Raw genomic sequence first — 18470 nt, 5'->3', positions numbered from 1 at the left:
ACACACACACACACACACACACACACACACACACACACCATGCATCAAGGGTATGTGACTACGTGTGCTGCGCTCCTAGAATCTGTCAGGACAGAGATGTGCAGCCTGAGGGCAGATGGCTGGAATCTGTCTCTTAGTTTCTTCTCTCTCTCTCTCTCTCTCTCTCTCTCTCTCTCTCTCTCTCTCTCTCTCTCTCTCTCTGTGTGTGTGGGGGGGGGGTGACTCCTCTTTCTCAGCCTCCCTCTCCTGTGCTACCCAGAAGGACAGAAAAGATACAGTAACACACATTGAAAGAGGATTTATTAGATCAGCTTCCATGGCAGTCTGAGTAGTTCAACAATGGCTGTCTTCACACTGGAGAGAGGCTGAGAAGCCAGTAAAAGGCCAGTTCATGAGGCTGGGTGCCCCAGTAGTCCCAAACTGATGATGAAGGCTTGGAGAATTCCTGGAGAGCTGCTGGTCTTCAGTCTACATTGGGCTGGGTTTTTTATGATACGTGTCTTTAATCCCAGCACTCCAGGCGCAGGGGCAGGTGGATCTTGGCGGCTTCAAGGCCAGCCTGGTCTACATAGAGAGCGCTGGTCCAGCCAGAGCTATACAGTGAGACTCTGTCTGAAAACAAAACAAAACCCACTTCTCATTCAGCCCATATTAGAAGTGGGAGGAAGCTGGGAACAGATGTAGAGCAGACAGCTGTGACATGGTAGAGAAAATCAAACTCGCAGCAAAATGCAAAGACAAGGAGACAAAAAGCAAAGCTATTTCCCTCCTGTATCTGGGCTGCTGCATTTAGGGTGGATGTCTCTACTCAAATAACCCTCTGGAGAAGACCCTTCACAGATGGACTGGCAACAGATCTCTTAGTTGATTCCAAATCCAGTCAAGTGGACAACCAAGATCAGCTATCCTGCCCCCGCCCTGCCTCCCACCCCAACACACACACATCAGGGGTCTCCTGTGAACAGTCCCGGAGCTGAGATACAGGGTGTGAGGGTGTGATACACACAGCAGTATCAGGCAGATGGACGTGGTGATGAGGAGGGAGTGGACAGGGTGGGACCTGAACTAAACATAGTTCCTTTCTCACTCCAAAGCATTCAGCAGCTCCCCAGTGCCCTAGCAGTTCAGCCTTCGAAGCTTCCCCTAGCCGCTCTACACTTGTTTCTTGTTTTTATTGGCTCAATCCCAGAGCCTCATACATGCTAGGCAAGCGCTACATCCTCAGCCCATATCAGGTTTCTTCTGTTTTTGTTTTTAATGCAACAGGATCTTCCTATGTAGCTCAGGCTGGCTTTGAACCTGCCTTGTTTTCCCACATGCTGAGACTGCAGTCATGTGATCCCACATCCAGCCCCGCTGCCTATTTTGTCCCAGTGAGCTGGGATTTACTGGAAGCTACAACATGCCAGGCGTTGTCAAACTACCTACTATCACAGTTCTGGGAAGTGGACACTAGTATCCCCTTTACAGAGATGAAAACTGAGTCTACGGGAAGCCAAGTGACAGGGTGGTTAGGGTGGATTCTGGAGCCCTCTGTCAAAGTTCAGACCAGGCCACTCCATATCTAAGCATGGTGGCACACATCTGCAATCCCGCACTCAGGAAGCCGAAGCAGGAGGATCAAGAGTTTGATGCTGCCTGAACTGGTTCCATGAGGACGAGAAAACGACCCCCTCTTTGGAGGGGAGGAGCGGCTTGCATGTGAGATACAAAGAGAGTGAGTATTGGCTTCGAAGGGTCATCACTGCAGCTCCACAGGCAGGGCAGTCAGTGAGCTTGGCGAAACCCGTGGTGTGCTCTGCACTGCTGGCCATCCACTGAGAGCTGAAGGGCCAGGAAGACAATCCAGACCAAAGCAGGGTGTGGGTGGCGTGGAGGATTCAAGACAGAGAAGGACATGGGCAGTAAGAGTGAGCGGTGTGCAAGCATCAGGACCCGAATCCTCGGCTCCCACAAAAAGGCTGGGTATAAGGACAAGAGAAGTGACTCAAGAGTTAAGAACACTACTCCTACAGAGGACCAGAGTCCCAGCCCCAGTGCCCACAGCAGCTGGCTCACAAGCAACTCTAAGTCCAGCTCCAGGACATCAGGCACTCTTCCGTCCTTCATAAGCACACTTACATGCCCAGACCCACAGACATACAAGCACATGTACATATAACTGAACGGCTACATGTGCCCTCACATGCACCTATAAACCCTGTCACTGGGAGGGGTGTCCAGATGAGGATCACTGGGGTTTGCCAGCTGCCAGCCTAGCCCCAGGTCTGGTGAGAGACCCTGTCTCTGGGAAATAAGGCAGACAGAGATAGAGTGCGACACCCAACATCCTCCTCCGGCCTCCATACATGCACATGAGGGTGCACACCATCCCTCACACACACATGCACATGCACCATCCACACATACCACACACACACATTCATGCACAATAAGTAAATAATATAACTAAACTTAAAAGAGCCGTTGCCCGCAACACCACAGAGAAAAGCACCATGGAGCTTCCATGCAAGCTCAGCAAGCCAGAGGCAGAGCCAGACTTTGAGAGAAGGAAGGGCAGACACACTCCCATCCCGTCCCTGCGGCCCATAGTTTCGTTGAAGGCATTTCCTTGTGATTTATAATCGTCCATCTTCAGTTCGGCCTCTGCCCACTTCCCCCCTCTGTGAGTGGAACAGCTCACAGCAAAGGACACATAAATCATAAGGTGGAGAACACACGCCGTACAGAAGCAGGAAAGAAGCGACATGACAAAGGGTACATGCTTCCCAACACGAGAGGCGAAAGGGGGAGAAGCATCATGATTTCTGCAGCGTTCCCTGCCAAAGCTGACATCTCAGAGGTTTGGTTGAGCTTTCTGGGAAAGAGAGAAAACACAGAAAATAACCATTTTATTTTTATATGTATACAAGACCGTTTATGTAAAAGTTTCAACTTGTCGCGAGGAAAACTATTCACGGTAACAAAAACCAAAACAAAGAAAGCCCAGAGAGGGCCCCAGATAGCCATCTGGATGGCCACCTCAGAGTCTTTGCATCTCAGAGAACTAAGTCCTTGAGAAGCAGCAATTTCTTGGCTTTTGAAAATGCAGGAAAGAATGGGGAATGGAGAAGAAATGTCTGTCTGCGATCCAACACACAAACACATACAGAGAGAGAGAGAGAGAGAGAGAGAGAGAGAGAGAGAGAGAGAGAGAGAGAGAGAGAGAGAGGCCCTATGTGATGTCTGCACAGAACAGCCTGTCTGAGCCTTCCTTTCCTATGGTTCAACAATCCTCACACAGCATTAGGAGCCCGGAAGCTCAGAGGAGACACCAAAAGTGAAAGAGCATTCCCAGTTCAGTGCTTGGCACTGAGAACATGGCTCAGAGCATAGAGACCTTACCCAGCATGCACAAGGCCCTGAACTTGGTCTCCAGCACTATATGAACTTGACATGGTGCCACACATCTGTGATACCAATACCCAGACGTTCAAGTTTATCTTCAGATATGTAGAGGGTTGGAGGCCAGCCTGGGCTATAGGAGACCCTATGAACAGGGGAGAAGGAAAGAGGGAGGGAATGAGGGAGAGAGGGCGGGCAGGAGGGAAGGAGGGATACTATAGCACAAAACTGCTGCACTGTACCCTGTGCCAGGCACAGACTGAACCACTTTAAGTGTCTGCTCTGATAGCAATGTTACACAATAGCTCTTAATACTGCTCCCACTTTTTAAATGGAGTTCAGAGAGGTTAGGCTACATGTCCGGGTCATACAGCAAGAGAATGGTGGCCCTGTAATGATAAGCCAGGCAGTCCACTGTCTCTGGAGCTTACATCTTCACAGGACATCAGCCTTCATGGGTCACAGGAGACCACATTTCTCCAGGAGTGGGCTCCTTGCCCCCGCGCTTGCCTTTGGCTCTCAAGTCGTGTCCACTCACCTCTGCTCACCTCTGCTTGACCTCAGCTCACAGCTCCTGCCTGCCTGGAGCCCAACTCCTGTTCTCCGGGCTGCCCTCTCTCCTGCCTCAGCTATCTCCTACAGGGTTCATGACGGCCAGTGCTCTTCCACGGGACAGCTCTTCCGAACCAAGGACTTCTGCTAAAGGGACCCGCAAATGGGTTAGCAGGGGTGACGGTCAGAGACAGTTGTGAAGGATGGTGAGGTCTCTGCCCACTGGCCCCTGCACAGCACATGGTAAAGCCACTAATGCTAGGAATTCAATACAGGCAAAAGGAATTAGTTGAACTGAACTGTGTTGAGTCTAACCAAATAATGTTGGATTGCAGGATGGATGGATGGATGGGTGGGTGGATGGATGGTGAATGGACAGGCAGAGCATGATGGACTGTGAGAGAAACAGATGGACATACAGATGTCTGGGAGCAGATTCGATGGCCACACCTGGTAAGGAATTTGGGGACTGCAAGTACAGAGGTAAAGCTGCCTGAGACATTTGGGAACCAGGGCTTGTGGCTGGGAAATGTACTCACATTCCCTCTGGAGAAAGGCAGCGAGGGTGCGTCCAAGTTGTGTGCTCAGTGGGAAGCTGAGGGGGAAGAGGGGTTAACAGCAGGATGGCTCCCCAGCCAGCTGTGCTCAGGGAGACACTAACAGATGACAGCGTGTCTTCGTACTAATAGCACTGCGGCATCCTCGGCCTGCCGCTCCAGCCAGCTCCGGCCCCAGTGGATCAATACCAAGAGCCAGTGGATGCAGAAGGGAGGGGCCTGGGGATCAGCTCATTGCCTGGAACTGGGGTTCCTTGGGACCACAGCTCTGTCCCATCTGCCTTGTGGTGCCATCACGGTGCCCATCAAGGAAATCTTCTCCAAAGGTCTGCTGGATAAAAGAGCCGACCTCCTGGCCAATGCGGAGACCTCACAAGGTTGTCTACATGGCACCTGTCTCCTCAGCCTCAGGCCCGCATCTCTCCAGCCCCCGGGAGGACCTTGCACCACCACCACCCCTCCCCACACACACACAGCAGAAGCCAGAGCTGCTGGTTTAAATCACCATTTTGACTAAATTCCATCTCTTTTGCTTGTCCTTGGCCTTCTGCTTCCCAATCTCTTCCTCGTCGCCTGTTCCTGACCATCTAGTAACCTGAGCCTCGCTTCTTCGTGTTGAGGCAGGCAACTGAGGCAGAGAAGCGAAGTCTCACCCTCTGAGCTCCTGTCTGCTATAATCCTCATGAGCATCCCTTGTGGAGGCCTCTGCTACCCTCCTCTCATAGATGAGGAGCTAGGGCTCAGAGAGTTCAAACACTATGCTCAGAGTCACCCAGAGTCAGAGGCGGCTTGGACCCAACGGTTCTGCCTTCAGATCCCGAGTGCTGGGACTACAGGCACACGCCATCACACTCAGTTTTATGTGCTGCCGGGGATGGCTTTTTGCTACCAACTGGGCTACAGCCCTCCCATATCATCTTCTCAGCCTCAGATCTTTCCAGAAAGGACTTAATGGGTCTTCTATGGTTCCATACCCAAGGGAAGCAAAGGACTGGTTCAAGGCCACTAGACCCCAGGGACTGCCTAGATCTGGTATCCTCTCTTCTGCCACCAGATGGGCTCCTAGGCTGTATCACTCATGGGTAAAACCCAGGACTCACTGGAAACCAGAGAACCACTGGACAAGGGCCGGGCCATACCTCCTGTGTCAGGAAAAATAGGAGGACATTGGGGGAGCAATTTTTATCAAAAAAGAAGAGGTGAGAATCAAGCGAAATAAAACATGTTACACTGTGGATGTGGCACCACACATCACAGGTGGTATCGTGCATGTATATGTGTTTGTATGTGTGTTGCCCCCTCACACCGTGTGTGTGTGTGTGTGTACATGTGTGCGTGTGCGTGCGTGTGTGTGTGCGTGCGTGTGTGTGTGCATGTGTGTGCGTGTGTGTGTGCGCGCGCGCATGCGTGTGTGTGTGTGTGTGTGTGTGTGTGTGTGTGTGTGTGATGCCTGGGGAGCCCTGGAAGTCTGTGGAAAGCAGCCCCTGACTGCATCCCCTTTCAGCTCACAATTCAGTCTTCCAAGTTCCCCTGTCCTGGCTCCCAGCCCCCAGCCCCCACCTTCATGTATGGTACAGGAGAAGAGCCACAGGCTTCTGCATGGCCCTGACCTACACGGAAGCCTGGGGAGGGAAATGACCAGCTCAGACCTCCCATCATGCTCTAAGGCAGCCCTCCTGGTTCCTGAGCTCAGAGCACCAGAATGTAGCCCAGTGAGCTAGAACTGCTTCAGGTGTCCCCGTTAGACCCACAACACACCCAGCTGTCCTGGGAACTCCACAGAGGCCTCACCTCTATCTCATCCCCATTCAGTACCTCCAGGCCCCATCAGAGTCCATTCCCACATCTCTACCCTATCAGCCACCAATACCAGCCTACCATCAAATGCATGCATATGGATCCCCAAACATCCACACCCCACCCCTACCCTCCACCCCACCTCACTCCCAAGCTTTCTCCAATCAGAATTTTGCAATAGCACTCTCCAAAAAGTCAAGATGGAAACCCAGCAGGCTCTTCCCCAAGGCCTGTCCAGGACTCATCACTCACTGTTCTCCTGTAACCTTCCTGCTCTTCTCCCAATAAAACTGCTGGAGAAAAGCACAAGAAAGGTGCTAGTGTGAGGGGAAGGGAAGAGGACAGACAGACAGACACACACACACACACACACGCACGCACACGCACACGCACACGCACACACACACACACACACACACACACACACACACACATGCACACACACCAGAAAAAATAAACCAAAGAAGAAAAAGGAAGAGGTGGATGGGGAAATGCCTAACATTTTCCATCTAATAGGCTCCATCCCCAGAATATCTATCTGTCTGTCTGTCTGTCTGTCTATCTATCCGTCCATCCATCTATCTATCAATCATCTATCTATCATCTATCTATCTAATCTATCCATCCATCCATCTATCATCTATTCTATCTATCTATCTATCTATCTATCTATCATCTATCTATCTATCTAATCTACCCATCCATCCATCCATCTCTCTCTCCCTCTCACTGTCCCAACTCCACCACTGCGAGCTTTGCAGCCTTGGACACCTTCCACCATCAGAGCCTCATCTGGCCATCTACGAAGGGGCGGTGGAACAGTATCTGCTTGCTGACTTTCAGATGTATGGTGGACATGCTTTGACAGTGCTTTCCTGGGCACACACACGCTCTCCTCTCTGCCACCCTCAGGCACCTTTCTTCACCGGACGGCTCGCGAACTGGCCTCACCCTTCCTCTGTGTGCTTCCCTCCTGCTCAGGCACTTAGACCCACTTGGGAGAAGTCTGTCCCAAACTGTACTGTCAGCTACTTGCCCCCTGTCCAGGAAGCTGCAGAGCGCTGGGCTCTGTTTACACCACTGGATTCCTACTGCTTAGTATGGAGCAAGCCCTGAGAGAATGCTGGTTGCATGAATGAATGATTCATTCATTCATTCATTCATTCATTCATTCGTTCGTTCATTCGTTCCTAGCCACTCCACCACTGGCCGCCTTCAGGGACCAAATTCCGGTGAGTCACCAATGCCCTATAAATGCCACATGGAGAACAGAATGACCTCCTCTTTGCAGTCTTTCCCCAGCTGCAGCCCAGAGGCTGCGGCTCCCAGCCAGCACACCCAAAGAGCCTTCCAGGCTGGCAGAGGCTGCACTGACCCGCCACACTGCAGCTCGGAAAGGATGAGCACCTGGCAGGGAGCCCATACCTTCCCACCCCTGCCACAGAGGTCCTCCAAAGCCCTTGACCATGAACTGGGTTAGCAGTGGGAACAGTCCTTGCCCTGTGTCCTGAGGCACACATGGGCAGAAGTGTGGAGACACTCTGTCAGCCCGATTCATCTGCCGAGGACCATGTGCCCTCCACTCTGAGCTATCCTGTCACCTCTGTGTACCTCAGTTTCCTCCTCAAAGAGCAGTCAGTGAAAAGAGCCGCGTCTAATAGACTTGAGCGGCATGGCAGATGGGAGCAGCTAAGCAGGCAATCTGATAAGGCAAGAAGCCCTGTATCAATGCTAATGCTATTGCTCATATTGAGATTATTTATATGTGTTAACACAGCAGTCATAAACAGCCAGTGACTCACTTTTTCAGGGTATCTGATGCACTGAATTGCAGCCCTGGAGCTGGCTGTTTTCCTGACTTGAGCAGCAGCGCCATCGTGTGGCCACAGTGCAGAATACAAGGACCTTCTGATGGGCAGCGCTGAGGTAGGTACCTGGTAGGGAGAAGGCTACCGAGGTCCCATTAGAACAAATACAAAGTCAGTCTGACACCACAGAGTAGGAGAGACCTCTTCACCCCTGCAGATGGTTTTCGTCAGGATATAAGCAGGTATTGTAGGCGTTCGAAGCAATATTGAGACCATTTCTCTACCTAGTTTAGAAGCAAAACAGCACCCGCGGGGCAGCCTGACCACATGCTCAGGTCTAGCCAGGCTCTACAGAAAATGCTATTCATTCTCCACCTAAGAAGACTTGAACTTGTCTCTGACATTTGGACACCATGAGACCTTGAATACCATGACACTTGGCTCTTGATTTTTGTTGTTTTGTTTGTTTTTCTTTTTTGAGACAGTCTCATACAGCCCAGGCTGGCTTTGAACTCAGTATGTGGTTATCTTGAGCTTCTGATTCTCCTGCCTCCAAGTGCTGGAATTACAAGTGAGCATCACTGTGCTCGGCCTCCACCTCTTACATCACGCCCCACTGAAGAGGGACTTGGTGGGAGTGTGACACAGAAGTAGAACATGCCTGTAGTCCTGACACCCGGGAGGCTGAGGCAGGAGGATTAATTCAAGCTCAAAGCTGGTGCGAACTACATGGTGAGATCCTATCTCAACACACAGACCAGAGAGTGGGCTATGGTTTCACTTCCCTTGTGCACAGAGCCTTGTTTCTTCCCGTCTCTCCCAGCACGGCTTTTGACCTTGGTGTCTCCTACAAGAGGGAGCCCTTGGCCTCGGCACCCCAGAGCCCTACTCACAGCTAAGCTCGGAGGATCAAACATGCTGTCCAAGGTCCACGCCTAACAAAGGCCGTGCGTGCCCTAAGAGGGACCAGTCGGGCCGATGTGGGGATGGGGCCCTTTTGAGGCCTCTGTTAAACAGATGGCACCAAGCCTGCTAGAGACGGTGGCTCTTTTCCAACTGTCAGAGTGACCCTCAAATGCCTAGTGTCCACAGGCCACTTTCTCGGTATCTGGCCCTTGTCCTATCAGAACGTCAGAATCTATTGGCACAGGCAGATACCAGTTCAAAGAGAGGAAATGGCCAACGGATGTCACACTGGCAGTGAATGACAGGCGCAATCCTCAAGTCCAGGCCCCTAGACCTTCCGATCTCTAAGGAACCCAGAGCCAGGGAGGCAGGGCCCCAGCTGCTCCAGCACCCGCCTGCGCACAGAAGGCTGTGCAGCCACAAATAAGCCATCGGCCTCCGCTCTCCACGCCGAGATCTATGCCATCTCTGACTTTGTGTCCTTGGTCCCTCTCCTTGGGCCATAAAGAGGAGGGTGTTCAGCTGCATCTGCAGGTTTTGTGGAGCAGCAGCTGTGCCTTTTCTCCCTTGAGGAGCTTTTCCTGACCGCCCTGGCTGAGCTACCATCCCTCTCCCAGCACCCACAGCAGAGCGGTGCGGTTAATCTGCTAATCCCCCAGGGAGAGCATGCGGGAATATGAGAAAGGCTGGGCCTGGAGTGACAGGGGTGGTGGGGACTGCAGCAAATTCGTAAGCCCCAGGCTGTGGGGACAAGTCCTCTTCAGATGTCAGGAAGAGCGGAGCAGTCTGGCCAGATATTAAGGGACTCCCTATCAGGTATGGCGGTGCACGCCTTTAATCCCAGCACTCAGGAGGCAGAGGCAGGCGGATCTCTCTGAGACCAGGCCATCTGGTCTACATAGTGAGTTCCAAGACATCCAGGGCTATGTAGAGAGACCCTGTCTCCAAAACAAGTGAGAGAGAGAGAGACAGACAGACAGAGACAGAGACAGAGACAGAGAGAGAGACCCTAAATTTGGCTTTATCATCTGGAAGGACAGAGTACTGAACATGGCCTCAGAAGAACAGAAGTGTATGGGGGAGGGAAGGAACAGAGTTTCTTAACTGAAATTTTGTAATTCAGAATTACAGAATTTACAGAACAGAGTTTCTTAACTGAAAAATTGTAATTCAGAATTAAAGAATTTAAATGTAAATTCAACATCTATTCCATAGCTGGGGACATGGCTTGGCAGTAGAGAATTTGCCTCCCATGTACAAGACCCTGGGTTCAATCTCCTGTACCACAAAATAAACAAACAAAAAGTTATAAAGCATAAGTACCTTGCAAGTGTCACATCCCAGCACGGCCACGCCTCCTCCCTAGACTCTGGGCTGCTCGGGGCCTTGAACTAAGTTACCAGCCACAGATGGCCAATGACTGCTTTTAGAGCCCAGCCCCAGGCAAGGCTGCCCAGGCTCCTGCCAGCCCACTGACCAGAACTCAAAAAGTCTGATGGCCAGGCACCATCATGAGCAGCCACCATCCTCTGACGTGATTCTCTCCCCCTCCCTGAGCAAGAAGAACTGTGATTTCATGTGTTCCACAAACAAGGTTTCTGAGGACTATGTCATCTGCCCAAGGTCACATGTCTACCGGAAACCTGGATCCAAAGTCAGTCTGACCTTTCACACATCTACCTGCACTGCCTGAGAAGACCCCTAAGCACGCCTTGTAGTCACCTGGCCCCAGTGAAAAGACTTTGCACACACCCGTCAGGACAGTGGGAACCAGGTTCCAGATCACAACAGACGTAAGACCAGCACAGTGCTGCTCAGGGCAGGGCTGTGCTCAGAGGGGCCCCTCCCAACTCAACCCAGCATAGCCAGATGAAGCCAACAGTTCGTCTTTGGCCTCAGGACCCTGAACCCCATTTCCAACAGGAAAAAAAAAACTGTGAAGTAGAGGAAGGAGCTACGGGGAGGTCTGGTGATTGCTCACCCTGCTGAAACGAACTCTCTGTAAACTAGCTAAACGGCTCTAAAAGAGAAGGGGGTCTATTTTGTCCCCTGTCGTCAGGGCTGCAAATCCTGATATATCTTGGGCAGAGCGGAGAAGTGGATGGCTCAGCACTTGGAGCGATGCCCACAAGGCAGGAAATGGGGAGGATGGCTCAACAGGTGCCTCTCTATTCTGAGCACGGTCCTGTGATGGGTGAGTGTACATCCAGCTGAAATAAAAAATAACTTTCAATACCCGTCACCGGCACAACCGGCCGACAGCCTCCCTCTCTTCTGAGGGCAAGGAGCTCACTCCAAGGCTCCGATCCTTTTGGCTCGGCTACTTTGGCAGTTTTGCTGGGGCGGTCAGTCCCCCCTTTGAGGCTGAGGTGGGCTGGTGGGCTGAAAGTTTCCCCTGGCGTGGATGCATCATCCCAAAGAAAGGCTAAATGCTGCAGCTCTCTGGAGCATCTGCCTGGGTACTGTGTCCTCAACCCTGAGTCTTCACCATCTGGAAGGAGAGAGTACTGAACATGGCCTCAGAAGAACAGAAGTATATGGGGGAGGGAAGGAACAGAGTTTCTTAACTGAAGTCCTTGTGGCCCAATTTGATTTGTGTGTGTGTGTGTGTGTGTGTGTGTGTGTGTACAAAATACACATGTGGAGGTCAGAGGACAACTTGTTAGGAGTCAGATCTCTCCTTCCACCATATGGATTTGGGGGATCAAACTCAGGGTATCAGGCTTGGCAGCAATCACCTTAACCTACTAAGCCTTATAGTCAGCCCTAGATGGCTCAAATTCTTTGGATGGTGAACATTTTCCAGTGGGCTGACCACACCATAAGTGAATGCTCAGTGAGCCCCATGCAGACCTCCATAAGCCTTGGGTCTTTTCTTCTGCAAACTACATAAACCTTCACAATCTGTGGGATTTGACACGGACTCTAACTACTGTCCACTTCATCTCAGGGCTGTAGCCAAATGCTTGCCCAGCTTTGTGAAGAACTCCTAGCTTCAGATTCTGGGGACGTTAAAGCTGCAAATGAGTAACGGCCTCAGTCCTAGTGTGTTCCACATCTGTTCCTACTGTACCCTGCCTAGCTGGTCTCGAGCAAGGACATTCTCTCTGAACCTCAGGTTTTTTTTCCATTGAAAAATGACCCTGTGGGGGGGAAAATTGACCCTGTGGTTTTCAGATGTGAAGAGGCGATGCAGGCTGGCTTCACTGGAGGTGGGTCTGCCCACAACACGTTGGTGACTCCATTGTAGACCCAAACCACTCAGTCACACATTTGCAGACAACCAAACTGATGATTCTTGGGAAAAGCCGAGCTATATAACCCTAAGCAACACCTCCCACTGCACCTGCCCTCCAGAGCCGTGTGCCTTACCCAGCATGACACCTTAGTCTCTTTTCCTGCGGTAAAATGCTCTGGCGAAAGCAACTCCAGGGAGAAAGGACTAACTTCAGCTCACAGGCCCGGGTTACAGTCCATCACGCAGGGGAAGTCAAGGCCTCGGGAGCTTGGAACAGCTGGGCACAGCGCGCCTAAGGTCCGAAGAGAGCAGTGAACAACACGCCTGTGTTGATGCTCAGTGCTCTTTCTCTGCCTTCTACAGTCCAGGACACTCAGCCCAGGGACAGTGCCACTCACAATTAAGATGGGCCTTTCCACAGCAATTAGTAGAATCCAGATAACCCACAGGAGTGTCAGAGCTCATCTCCGGTGACTGGAGATTCTGTCGCATTGACAGTTAACACTAAGCATTACACTTCATTCCTTTCCGTTGACTCTGGAAAAGCTTTTGACTCACTCGTGAACTCAAGAAGCTGGGAAACTACAGAGGCTACGTGGCGGAGAGAAGGTGATGTGGCTTCTGGCTCTGACATCACCAATGCCCACATGAGTGAGTGGTCTAACCACCCAGGCCGCCATGTTGAAGAAGCCCCAACTCCCCACATGGAGTCAACACACACAGGCAGACTCAAGACTAAGTGGAGAGAGAAGTATCCATTATCTGCCGGCTATCCCAACTCCATCCAATCGAACCCAGGCGCACCAGAGGCCCCAGGCCAGAGCCTAGAGCAGCTTCCCCCAGGCCCTAAGCCACAGGAACTGACAGGCCTGGACAGGCTTGCTGCTGTTTTAGTGACTAGATTTGGGGATGGTTTGCTGCACAGTGTAAACGTCTCCATTCTGTGACCAAAATCCTAACAGAAACAATAAAAAGGAGGATTTATTTGGGGTCACAGTTTAGGAGGTGTGGTGGAACAGCCCCATCCTCACATGGAGGCAGGAGTGTGAGGCAGTGGCTAGTCACATGACGGCAGACCAGGAGGCAGTGTGAGCCAGCCAGAGAGAGGGGAGGATCCGACCTTCAAAGGTCCACCCTCTGTGACCAACACCCTCAGTCCGATTCCACTTCCTAAAGGGTCCACAGCCTCCCAAAACAGTTGACTAGCATCCAAGACAGGAGCCTGTGAAGGGCAGTTCAGGTTCACACACAACAGATAACAGAGCCTAGGGTGACCACGTGCTGTGCTGGGAGAATGTCCTCCATGGAGAGACAGAGGCAAATATCTACCCCCTCCTTCCAATGCCTCAATAACAAAGTATCAATCCACCAAAGTCCACCCCGAGGAACCATTGAGTTTATTGGGCTTTCTTACAGAGCATGGAAATAGTAACCGCTTACAGAAGTATGCGCAACCCCAAAGTGGCCACACCACCAGGGATGACGATGACCCTCCAGCTGCATAGATGGTGCCCACCCCACTCCTTTATCAACCTTCCAGTCTATACAATCTAGCACCACCTGAGTCCGTGGAGCCACCTGCAGTTAGGACAGAATCACCCAGTGTCCAGGTATGGGAGGAGCAGCTGGACTCTCAGGTGACGGTCCAACAACCCTCCCCACCGCCTCCTCCTCCTCCACAGTTAACAGGCAGGACATCGGGGTCTCTTACAAGTAGTCCCAGCTGCTCTGCTGCTCAGAAAAGAGCACTCTACACACCACATCCCACCACTGACATCTCCTCAACACGTTCTCGTTTGGGTGATACATGGTCACCTTTCCTTAGGCCAAGCCATTCCCCTCACAACCCTGAATGACAGGATACATGACACACCTTAACACAGAGAGTTTGAGAAATGGATGCTCCCGGGTCTACCTCTGTGGTAAGTCCATGTGGGGAGCCTGGGCTTCCTCATAACATGGCAGCTTTGAGGGATCAGATCACTCCTGTAGGTACCGGCAACTTTAGAGCTGGAAAGTGTATCACCCACTCTCTGACATGGAGCCTCAGAAGTCTGTCAGCATTCTGCTAAGTCCAAAAAACAAGTTCTGGTTTCTCAAACCCTGGATGTGAGGTAGGAGGGGGCAAGAGGGAGGAGGGTGGTGAGAAAGGGCAATGGGGATGGATAGGACCAATGCATGCTCATGTGGATGTGTGGAAATGTCAGAACAAAAACCGTAATTAGGCTGGGCGGTGGTAGCGCACGCCTTTAATCCCAGCACTCGAGAGGCAGAGCCAGGCCGATCTCTGTGAGTTCGAGGCCAGCCTGGGCTACAGAACAAGATCCAGGACAGGTACCAAAGCTACACAGAGAAACCCTGTCTCGAAAAAACCAAAAACAAAAACAAAAGAACAAAAAAACCATAATTAGGCAAGTAATACGCACTAGTTAAAATTTGAAATAAAAATTTCAAAGCAAGAATCCACTTCTGTCATCTCTGCACTCTGAAGTCTGTGAGGCAAGAAGATTACAAGTTCAAGGCCAGCCTAGATCTCAGGAGTTGACTTAGCCACTAAAAGAGTGCAGAATGTCTTTTTCCACTCACCACACATACATGACACCAATGGGACACTCCCACACAAACCCAGAGTCCCCTCCCTTTGAATTGCAGTCCCTGAGCCCAGCCCACAGGACAACACTGGAACTTCTGCTGACACTCACAGTAAAGCGTCTGCGTGAGAGGGAGAGAAGGAGAGACAGAAGAGAGAGAACCACGCCACCCAGGGACGGCCTCCTCCACCTTTAAAGTCCATAAAACTGCTATCTGAGCTGGATATAGTGGTGCACACCTTTAATCCCAGTACTTTGGAAGCAGAGGCAGGTGGATCTCTATGAGTTCAAGGTCAGCCTGGTCTACAGAGTGAGTTCCAGGACAGCCAGAACTACACAAAGAAACCCTGTCTCAAAAAACCAAAACAAAAGACAAACAAACAAATCTGCCATCTAATCCTGCCTCTGCTGCCTGCTCAGTGAGCCATCTACCCAAATGCCCCGAGTCTCCTCCCCCTAACATTAATGGGAAACTTGCCCATTTTATACAACTGTCTTTTTAAAAAAAAAAAAAAGTATTCGTGGAAAGCACCTAGCATGTTGCCTGGTACAGTCAGCACTCAGTAACTGTTATATCCCTCCTTAAGGCACTGTAGGTTCTCATTAGAACATGCACGTCTCTTATCTAGACAGATGTTTTATCAGAACAGGACAGTACAGCACAGGATGGGGCCTCTTGCTCTCAGATATGACTTGTGGGGACATGTAGGAGGGCCTGGCAGGCTCTTACAGTCACTTCCATCTACATGGGAGTTCTCTGAAACAAGAATCAGCTCTGCCCATCATTAACCATGAAGGATCCTGATGCAGGGGGAAGCTCTTAGTGATTCAGGAAGAGTGAATCCTTACCTGCTGCCTCCAGTCCTTTCATGCCTTTACTTAGTTGGCAAATCCTTATTAAGCACCCGCTCTGTGCCAAAGGCTCCCTGTGCTGCCAGAAACATGTGAATCGAGTTAAGTACTCAGGTAACATGTCCTAGTTAGGGCTTCTATTGCTATGAAGAGGCACCATGACCACAGCAACTCATTTCATTGTGGTGGCTTGCTTACAGTTTCAAAGGTTTAGTTGGGAAGCAAGGCAAATGTGGTGCTAGAGAAGGAGCTGAGAGTTCTTACATCTTAACTCACAGGAAACAGGAAGTGGTCTGACTCACTGGGCACAGCTTGAGCGTATAAATATGAGACCTCAAAGCCCACTTCCACAGTGACACACTTCCTCCAACAAGACCACACCTACACTAACAAGGCCACACCTCCTAATAGTGCCACTCCCTTTAGGGGACATTTTCTTTCAAACCACTACATAATACAAACGTCAAAATGTGGTGATATATTGTGTACCCTAATACACTTGCCTGAGGATCAGAGGACAGAGCCAGCCACTAGATTAGACAGAGGTCAGGCAGTGGTGGCACATACCTTTAATCCTATCACTTGAGATCTCATGCCTTTGCTTGGGAAGCACACATGCCTTTAATCCCAGGAAGTAATGTGGCAGGGCAGAGAAAGGTATATAAGGCGTGAGGAACTCACTCTCTTTAGGCTGAGGATTTCATAGAGGTAAGAACTAGTGGTTGGCTGCTCTGCTTCTCTGATCTTTCGACTTTCATCCTGATATCTGGCTGTGGGTTTTTATTAAAAGACCATCTAAGATTCAAACAACAACAAAAAGACAAGACACATGGAGATGAGAGTGTCCAGAGAAGGTACCTGCCTTGCTCGCCTATGTTCAACTCTTGGTCAAATGTCACTTTCTTTTAATGTGTATACATGTTTTGCCTGCATGTATGTCTATGTGCCACTGGCATGCCTAGTGTCCACAAAAGCCAGAAGAGAGCATTGGATCCCCTAGAACTAGTGTTACAGATGGTTGTGAGCCACTATGTGGACATTAGGAACCAAACCTGGGTACTCAGTGCTCTAACTGCTGAGCCATCCCACCAGCCCCCAAATGTTACTTAAGAGACACCTTTCCTTCTACCTCAGCCCCCGTCTCACATCACATTGAACACCCCAGGAGGATGGAGCACACACCACTCAGTTGCTAGAAGAAACCCTGATGGAGTAGGTGGGAGTCTCTCACTAGCCATGTGAACTTGAGTTAGCATATGCACCTCTCTAAATTTCTTCTGGCCTTGTGTAAAGTTTTTATTAAAATACTGTAATCAGTGCTGGATGTGGTAGCACATGCCTTTGAACCTAGCACTTGGGAGGCAGAGGCAGGTGGATCTCTGTGAGAAGGAAGCAATCTTGGTCTACACAGCAAATTCTAAGCTATCCAGAGATACATAGAGACCCTGACTAAAACGGATGGATGAATGGATGATAGATAGATGGATAGATAGATAGATAGATAGATAGATAGATAGATAGATAGATAGATAGATAGATATCTTGAAGATAATTGAAACACAGGGCTTTATCACATAAATCCTTGTGCTAACTTTAGCCATTATGAGCCATACCAAAAAGTTCACTACTCAGTTATCCAAGAAGACTTTGTGTCTTTCCAAACTAGACAGACTGTGAAAACTCTTTTAATGTAAGAGGCCCCAGTTCCCAACTTCACACTTTCTGACAAGAATGTAAACTTTGGGCCGGGCGTTGGTGGCGCACGCCTTTAATCCCAGCACTCGGGAGGCAGAGCCAGGCGGATCTCTGTGAGTTCGAGGCCAGCCTGGGCTACCAAGTGAGCTCCAGGAAAGGCGCAAAGCTACACAGAGAAACCCTGTCTCAAAAAACAAAAAAAAAAAAAAAAAAAAAGAATGTAAACTTTGAGTGAGATAATGGTGACATATGCCTTCAATCTCTAATGCACTCGGATCTCTGAGTTCGAGGCCAGCCTGGTCTACAAAGTGAGTTCCAGGACAGCCAGAACTACATAGAAAAACCTTATCTTGAAAAAAAATAATAATAAAACAAAAGAATGTAAACTTCATTTTGAAACCAGGTCTTATATGCCCAAGCTGGCTTTGAACTTCAGGCTGAAAATGATTTGTTTTGCTTTTGTTTTTCAAGACTTTGATCATCTGATCCTCCTGTCTCTACTTCCCCAGGTGCTGAGATTACAGGTATGTTCCTACATACCTGGCTTACACAGAGCTGGGGATTGAATCCAGGGCCTTGTGCATGCTAAGCAAGCGCTCTACCAACTGAACCATATCCCCAGTGAAGAATATGAGGGGCTTAGGGGAATCTTTTTTGTTCTGACTTACTTCCTGACTCCAAAATCAGGTTCTAAAGGTCTTGGGTCCACAAAACACTTCTTGGGCACACTCAAAAACAATGCCATGCTCAAGAGTGATACAGAACTGCAGACTCAGAGTCTGGAGGGGGAGGCAGGGACACTCATAAGAGAATAAGCTACATGGTGAGCAGAGAGTGAGGCAGAACCTCCAAATCCTCCTTCTGGAGCAGGCAGAACATCTGGGCCAGAATAGGGGAAAGATGTTTAAACTCTGACACAACAGACAGGCCTCTGGGATCCACAGCAAAAAGGGAAACAGAGAGAGAGAGAGAGAGAGAGAGAGAGAGAGAGAGAGAGAGAGAGAGAGAGAGAGAGAGAGAGAGAGAGAGAGATTGAGAACAAACCAGGAAAGATGTGATGGAAGCAATTCAGCAAAGATACCTATCTCCT

The 18470-nt window shown here is 50.2% G+C and overlaps 1 long non-coding RNA gene across 1 annotated transcript; it reads right to left on the bottom strand.

The window, feature by feature from the left end:
- Positions 1–283: 283 nt before the first annotated feature.
- Positions 284–17593, bottom strand: LOC121824319 (uncharacterized). The gene is made up of 2 exons (XR_013046480.1): positions 12377–17593; positions 284–2857 (listed from the first exon to the last, which is right to left on the bottom strand). It is a non-coding gene; the product is annotated as an uncharacterized LOC121824319 (long non-coding RNA).
- Between the last annotated feature and the right edge of the window lie 877 nt (positions 17594–18470).

The sequence above is a fragment of the Peromyscus maniculatus genome, chromosome 20 (genome assembly GCF_049852395.1).
Source record: "Peromyscus maniculatus bairdii isolate BWxNUB_F1_BW_parent chromosome 20, HU_Pman_BW_mat_3.1, whole genome shotgun sequence".
Taxonomy (NCBI): Eukaryota; Metazoa; Chordata; class Mammalia; order Rodentia; family Cricetidae; genus Peromyscus; species Peromyscus maniculatus.
The sequence above is the reverse complement of the archived record's forward strand: the minus strand, read 5'-3'. Positions and strand labels throughout refer to the sequence as shown.